This window comes from Cryptomeria japonica, chromosome 3, assembly GCF_030272615.1.
Source record: "Cryptomeria japonica chromosome 3, Sugi_1.0, whole genome shotgun sequence".
NCBI lineage: Eukaryota > Viridiplantae > Streptophyta > Pinopsida > Cupressales > Cupressaceae > Cryptomeria > Cryptomeria japonica.
In genome coordinates, this window is record NC_081407.1 from 432,639,248 (window position 1) to 432,647,774 (window position 8,527).

An 8,527-nucleotide genomic window follows, 5' to 3' on the forward strand; every position below is an offset into this window, starting at 1 on the left:
GGAAACAACCAAGATAACTAGCAAAAACAAGCACTACACAAATTAGTAAGATGTGTTGGTGTAATTATTTATTCATCTTAGATATAATTACACTTTACTTAAGTTTACTTAGGTACATGCACCACATTGTAGTTTTCATATGAGACACTTAAGGAGATGTCCATACATTGGGAGTGTGTATGTAGGAGAAATTTCACCTTTTATAGTGTGATATTGTTGTTACTTTATCATGTCCACTTATTGTGGGATGATAATTCCACCTTCAGTGGGTGATCCACCTCTTGTGGAATATTTTACTATTTATCCCACCTACTCTTGCATCTCATTGAGCCACATGTCATCATTGTGTGCTCTCTTGTCGCTTAGCCTAGCCTTTATAAGAAGGCTCATCTACATTGTATGTAATTCTTAATGATCCAATTGATCTCATTTTGCTCTTGATTAGAATACAGTTTATTCTCATCAAATCTATTTGTCTCTCTTTTGTGTTATTCAATGTGCTCTTGATCTTGGCTATTTTCAACAAATTCTTACATGGTATCAAAGCCATTAGGGCTTCATTGATTAGTCTTTTTGGAGAGCGTTTGGAGCATTCTATTTTTGAATCTAGGAAGTTGCTCATTTTGTGTGTGTCCTATGGCGATTTTGACCTCACCATTGCGTCTGGGAGGCCATTTCAGTGAACTTTGACTATAAATTTGCCTATATTGGGTGAAAATCAATTTCGAGCCTTTGGAGGAATTTTTTAGCTAATTTGGCTAGTACGATTTTTCAAAAAAAAAAATCATTTTTGTGAAGAAAACTATATTTTCAATTTTTATTTACATATTCGTAGAAATTTTTTTAATGTAAAAGTTTTTTAAAAAATTAAAAAATCAAAAAAAAAATAATAATTTTTTGGGAGGTCTGCAGACCCCCCCTGCACATCCATTCGTAGTTTTTAATTATTGCAGGGGCTCGTACACCTGTATCCGATTGTTTCTTTGTCATCGGTCGTTGACCGCATAGGCCCTTGTCTACGCTTTCTTTCCACTATGTCGGTCAGCAATGCCTTGAGCTCTCTAGCCACCACCTTGGCCCGCCGCTTCGATTTGCTCTACCACTTGCGCCCACTGACCCAGCCCACCCCCAACCCGTCGCCATCGGGACAGTACCGAGACCCCGCCTACCGCTTGTGCCACATAGTGGCACTCGATTCATACATTGGTCTCCGCGTGATAGTCACAGTCACCCACGCAGGCACCCAGTCACGGCCAAGTCATACACACATGGTGCAATTTGATTTGTTGGTACATACAACTCATCGTTGAGTCATCCTATCACATAAGAAGCCACGTAGGTGTACGGACGACACAGTCAGCATCCACATCACCTGCCACATCATTGGCACGTTAGCCATACGAATTTGACATGAAAAGGGGTTGTGATGGTTATACGACCATCAAATTTAACCCCATGAATTGTTGACGTCATCCTACATCAACATTTTTGAAAAAAAATTACCCCTTTTCATGGAGCTTTTTATTTTTGCAGTCCGACTTTGAGAGCTCATAACTTGCTCAATTTTGCTCCTTTTTTTGTGCATTTTTTTTTATTTGGGCTAATTTTTCATGCTCTTTGCAATGGTGGTGGAATTTTCTGATTTTGATGGACATATTTTTCATAATTTTCAAATTTTTATGACTATACCTATCCAATCCTCAATTTCGCAACTTCAAGGGCTTCGTTTATAGTTATATGACCTCCTTTTTAGGTGTGGTTTTTTTTAAAAGTGCATAATTTTTTGTCTACTTTCATAATATGCCATTTATTTGTAGTGATTTTGAGTAGAAATTGTACTTTCAGTATTTGGTCATTTTTGGCCTATTTGGTACTTGTATTTTTCTTGGATCTTAGTTTAGATCACTTGTACACGCACTAAGTATAAAGTGCCAAATCATCATTTTTTTTTTTTGCGGGGGGGGGGGGGTTTCTTGATTAAGTAATTTTTCCGGGGGGGGGGGGATTTCTTGATTAAGTAATTTTTGCGGGGGGGGGGGGGGGGGGGGGGGGGGGTGTCTTGTGTGATTATGCCTCTCTTTTCTTAGTGCTCTTTCATTTTGTTGCTATGGGTTCTCCTAAATTTCCACTTTTAACTCCACATAACTATGCTTCATGGAAAATTGATGCATGGAGTAAACTAATGGAAAAAGGATTAACTCATTACATTGATGGAACTATAACTGCACCAGCTGATCCTAATGCTCACATGGAATGGCTCACTAAAAACATTATGGCTATTGGCACACTGAGGAAATGCATATCAAAGGATCTCATCTTTTACATTGACAACTGTAAAACAGTTAAGGAAGCATGGGATGTCTTGGGAAAATTGTATGGTCAAATTGATGAGATTAGAAGCTGTCAACTTGATAATGATCTCACCATGTTGGATCCCAAGAACTTTGATACAATCCAAGATTTGTTGGGATCCAAAAACACTGAGAGGGGGGGTGAATCAGTGTTCTGTCGGTAACACAAGATTTTATCCTTTTATACCATACACATATAAACCGGTAAACAAATAAATATGTAACTTGAAGCAAATAAACCATCTACACAAATGAACACCATAACACACAAAATTTGTATGTGGAAAACCTCAAAGAGGAAAAACCACGGTGGGATTTGTGACCCACAATATCAGTTCACTGGTCATATGAAAGGATATTACATATAATGGGGGCTTGCACATCCAGGAAGGCACACTGCCTAGAGAATACTGCTCATCACTAAAGAGTCTCACTGACTACAAACTTCTTGCTGAATTAAAACAATAAAATTGAACTCAAAAATGCATCTGCTATGCCAAATAGAGTTTCGGTTCTAGCTCTGCTCTGTACCGGTTCATAAACCCTAAACACTACTACCGGTATCTCTTCTCCTCCAAGAATGCTTTCCAAGCTATCTACAAATCGTTGCATGATATAATACTTGCATACAAATGATCTACATATATATACTTTGCATTATACAGTTCTGCTATATTCTCCTATGTCGCATCCTATGTCATCTCCTTATCACATATGTCAAAATGACCTAGCAGACTGACCTATATACCCATTACAAACAATATGCCTTATGTCGGCTTACAATGCATTACAAAATATATTCAATGTCGGCCTCGACAATAATTACAAAATGATTTACTAAATAAATCTCCCTTAATGTTGGCTTCCTTCAAGTACTGATGTCGGTGTCAGTGTCAGTGTATCCCTGAATGCTCCAAAGTCGGTGTCTATCGGTATATGCCTCCTAATGTCGGTATATGACTTCCATCTAATTTTGTTGCCATCAATGACAACAAAATGAATCTGATAAGTGTCAATTGACAACAATCTCCCCCTTTGGCATTGATGGCAACACTCATGTGAAAAATGGATTCCCTGTCGGTTCAACTGAATTATGCCCCCCCCCTGAGCAATATAATCCTTTTGATAGCCTGATATCCTTCCCATGTGATCTTGTCTGATTTTTCTAATATTTTTCACATATATACATACTCCCCCTTTGGCATCAATGCCAAAGACCAATGAAAAAATTGATAGAATTCAGAACAAAAGAATAAATGAATACTGTTAATTTCACTGGAGCTTAACCAACTTCAAAATTTTTGGGTAAGCCTTATTCAACAACTGAAGATATGTATCCCAACCGGTTTTGAAAGTGTCAGATATGGATGCTAGTCCACTTAGTAATTGGGCAAGTGTTTCCTTCTCTTTGATATCTGTCGATGTGGGTTTAGCAATCATGTCCATACACTCTCTCTTATGAACACCCAGTGAATCCAATCTGGGACTCACCAATCCTCTAAGACTTCTTTCTCTCCTAATTAATTTATCTCTCTCCTTCTCAAAATCAAAAATTTGGTTCTCCAAGGACAAAATTTGTCCATCAACAAATGTGGTCAGTGCGGTTAATCCATCAAAAGAATTAGCAATACTAGCTACCTTATCATGTAACTCCTTTAATCTGCTATCTACATTAGCTATAAGAATTCCTATGTTGCAATAGACTCTATAGATATTTGTACCTTGTTTTAGACAATTCTCAATAAGAATGAATTTTGCCTCAATTTTTTTTTCTCTATTTCTATTATCTAGTCAAAGGTTGCTCTTTTAGCTGTAGTGAATCTTTCTAAAGCCCATCGGTCTGCAATCTGCCTCAGAGATTGAAAATTGTTAGAAATATACTCTGTTAGAGTTGATATTTCCAGAAGGGCTTGCTCCATCTTCAATCTGACAATCATGTGTCAATCTGTGCAATATTGTAACTGATTGATCAATTATTCCCTTGTTTGCAGTACCCTCCTTCAATAGTTTATGAGTTGCCATCATCATCAACTCAGACTCAGTGGGACTCATCTCAGTGGCGGATTTCTTCTCAACCTGAGAAGTGTCAATTACCAAAACCTTTGTCGGGGAATCAGTTTTAACTGCTGGTATAGATTCAATTTCCTCTTCTGTATAGGATTCCTTGTCGGAGGTGGTGGTGCAGTTGGTTTAGTTGCCTTTCTAACAAGTCTCCTCCTAGGCTCTCCCTTCTTTTGCTCTACCGGTGGTTGATCCACTTTCTTTCTTTGTACCCTTCTAAATGCTAGAGGTTCATTGTCCTCGGGGTCATAATCAAAAGTGATGGTGGAAATGTAGGTTTCGGGCTTTTTCACTTCTGCAGTACTGGCCACTACCAGTTCTACTGCAGGTTTGGATCCAAAACCCAGTTGAGTGTCTATCTTATGAATTGCATCTTGTACATATGCAGACATCTTTTCTATTTTCTTCTCTCTTCTCTTCCTGTTAAAACTAGTTTTGACTTTAAGTGCCTTTTCTTCTGTTGTGCCAAAATGCTTTGTTTTGTCATCCAATGGGGCATCTAGCAGTATTTTTGAATAGAGTTCAAAAATGATATCATCTACCTCATATCCAAGCTCAGTAATCTAGATTGTCCTAGGTTCAACTGCCTCCATAAGAGTTTCATCAGTTTTCACCATAAAACAGATATCAGTGGAGTACTTCTCCACAATTTTCTTTGATATTCTCTCCCTCTGCCTCATGTTTACTTGGAATGTTTTGAAATACCCCCAAATTTTCTCATCTCTGTCGGTACCAAGACCGGTGATTGCTTCCTTGATCTGCATACCTACCGGTATGTCATGAGCCCAATGCTTCTTACCAAGACCAGGTAGCTCATTCAGGAAGTAAAGCATCAGATATACAATGAGATTACCATATCTGAAAACTCCTTTCTTAACTCCCTTGATCTTTCCAAGGTTCAACATCAATTCACTCATCCATTCACATAAATCATATTTTGCATTATTCCCTAGCATCTGATATGCAGCATGAATGCATGAACTAGCAATAGAATTCAATCGGTTGGATTGAGTTACCTTATAACCTATCATCATGCTTGAAAATTTCACATCAGTGTCGGTGATTGTGTTGATCCTCATTGATCTACTATCAGGAGTTGCTCCGATGAGTTTCTCGACCTCTGTGTTGGAAATTTTCTTGCCAGGTTCTTGTCTGACTTTGGGTAAGCCAGTGACTGCTTGAATAGCCTCCTTCGTAATCATGTAAGGCCTATCCAACCAGATAAATTTATTGTGAACCCTGCTCAGAACGTATCTGATAACTTCATCTTTGAATTCCGGTTGTACAAAATACCGATTAACCCTAAATCCTCAATTGCTTTGTATTCCGGTTTGATGGTTCCGGAGTCTCCCAGTATCACGGATTGATGCATGCTTTTGATGTCCTTTGTGCCTAAATACTCCAAGGTGCAGTGAATGTATGCCCTTATGTCTTCAACATACATCACGTCATCATGAACCCTAGAAAATGCTCCCGCAGAGTCTTCTTTCTTAGCAATTTCGGGAACCTCCTTGAATACGGGCCTTAACCTATCCTTGACTTCAATAATGGTGGGATTTGCAATGAAAGTAGGAGCTGAAGATCGAGATGCCATTTTGAAGAATACCTGAAAGTGAATGTTGGTGGAAGATTGAGTGTTTCTTCTCTAAATCCTTTCAGAATGCCTTTGCTTGCTCTTAATTCGCCTTTTCTTCGCTCTAAATGCTTGAATGCTCGGTGAGTGAAAATGAATTCACTTACCCCTTTTATTGGTGAATAAAACCCTGATCTTTCTCTGTAATAAATGGTTCGCGAACAACCCTACAGATGTCGGTTTCACAGTCTTGTGTCGGGTGAACCTTCATCAATGATGAACACAACTCTCCAAATCTCTTCCAAATCTCCTTAGATCTCCTCTAGGGTAATATGCAGGATTTTGCAATGACTTTGTTAACCCTTAAGGCTTATGCCTCAATTACCAGTGGAATTTCCTATCGGTGGAGGAGTACCCTGTTCTACCGATGGAGTTACCAGTGTAGATCCATCTCCACTTGGTTCTTCATATTTTCTAACCCGTCTCTTGGTGTGATCTTGTTGTATTTCATCTACCTTCTGATTTCCTTTCTCATTTTTATCATTGCTAACCGGTTGAGTCTTGCTTCTGCAGTATTTAGCAATATGACCTATTTTGTTGCATGCATAACATGTAACATTGTTCTTCTAAATTGCTTTGAAAAATCCGGTGTCATTCCTTGACCTATAGTGATTAAAAAAATGTCCAAACTTTCCACATGCATGGCATTTGACATTCATTCTGCAATCTTCTAATCTATGACCATACTTCTTGCAATTTGTGCATTGACCGGGAATAGAATTATAGTTTTGATTTGCTTTATATCTACATTGTTTAGCCATATGCCCAAATTTATTGCAAACAAAACATATACCATTGAATTTATAAGCATTAGATTGCCTTATCAGTTTCCTCTGTTCTGATGAGTTTTGGATACCGGTTGTCTGATCTTCATATACAGTACCAGAGATTTCACCTTGTACAAATCCAAGTCCTCTAGAATCATCAAATCTGTCTTTGTCTTTTGAATAAGTCATCCAACTGTGCAGCACTAATCCTGAATTTTTCTTTATACTCACTTGCAGTAGTCAGATCATCTCAGAGTAGTTATTTGTCTTTCAAGTTCTTGTTCACTGTTTCGGGAGTGTGCCAAATCAGTTCTCAACAGATTATTCTCATGAGTCAATCTACCACATTCATCAAATTTGTTCTTTAGAGATATAAAAAGATTATATTCCTTCTTCTTTATGTCCTCAATATCTTTTGATAATCTCATAGTCAAATCTTGCATTTCATTCTTCATGAGCATATTTGCTTGACTTAGTTTCTGACATTGTTCCTTAAGTGCATTCTTCTCCTCATCATCAGGGTTTTGCAAAAGTTCTTTTCTCTTGGCTTGAGCTAATGATAACCTTTCTTGCAAGATAAGAATGAACTCATTTGTAGATTTAATTCTTCTTGCAATTTCAATTTCTTTATCCTTTCAGCATCATAATCCTCAAGAGCCATCTCAAGTTGCTTCTCCATAGCCATGTTCAAAGATTATGGTTTCAAGATCTTCCTCAAGTTCTTAAACTTCTTCCAAGGAACCAGGCTCTGATACCAATTGTTGGGATCCAAGAACACTGAGAGGGGGGGTGAATCAGTGTTATGTCGATAACACAAGATTTTATCCTTTTATACCATACATGTATAAACCGGTAAACAAATAAATATATAACTTGAAGCAAATAAACCATCCACATAAATGAACACCATAACACACAGAATTTGTACATGGAAAACCTCAAAGAGGAAAAACCACAGTGGGATTTGTGACCCACAATATCAATTCACTAGCCATATGAAAGGATATTGCATATAACGGGGGCTTGCACATGCAGGAAGGCACACTGCCTAGAGCATACTGCTCATCACTAAAGAGTCTCACTGACTACAAGCTTCTTGCTGAATTAAAATAATAAAATTGAACTCAAAAATGCATTTGCTATGCCAAATAGAGTTCTGATTCTAGCTCTACTCTGTACCGATTCATAAACCCTGAACACTACTACCAATATATCTTCTCCTCCAAGAATGCTTTCCAAGCTATCTACAGATCATTGCATGATATAACACTTGCATACAAATGATCTACATACATATACTTTGCATTATACAGTTCTGCTATATTCTCCTATGTCATCTCCTGATCACATATGTCAAAATGACCTAGCAAACTGACCTATATACCCATTACAAACAATATGCCTTATATTGGCTTACAATGCATTACAAAAGATATTCAATGTCGGCCTCGACAATAATTATAAAATAATTTACTAAATAAATCTCCCTTGATGTCGGCTTCCTTCAATTACTAATGTCGGTGTCGGTGCCGGTGTAGCCCTGAATGCTCCAAAGTCGGTGTCTATCGGTATATGCCTCCTAATGTCTGTATATGACTTCCATCTAATCTTGTTGCCATCAATGACAATAAAATGAATCCGTTGAGTGTCAATTGCCAACAAGATTATGTTACCAAGGCAAATGAGCGAAGAGTGTTGCTGAAGGATTGTGGAAT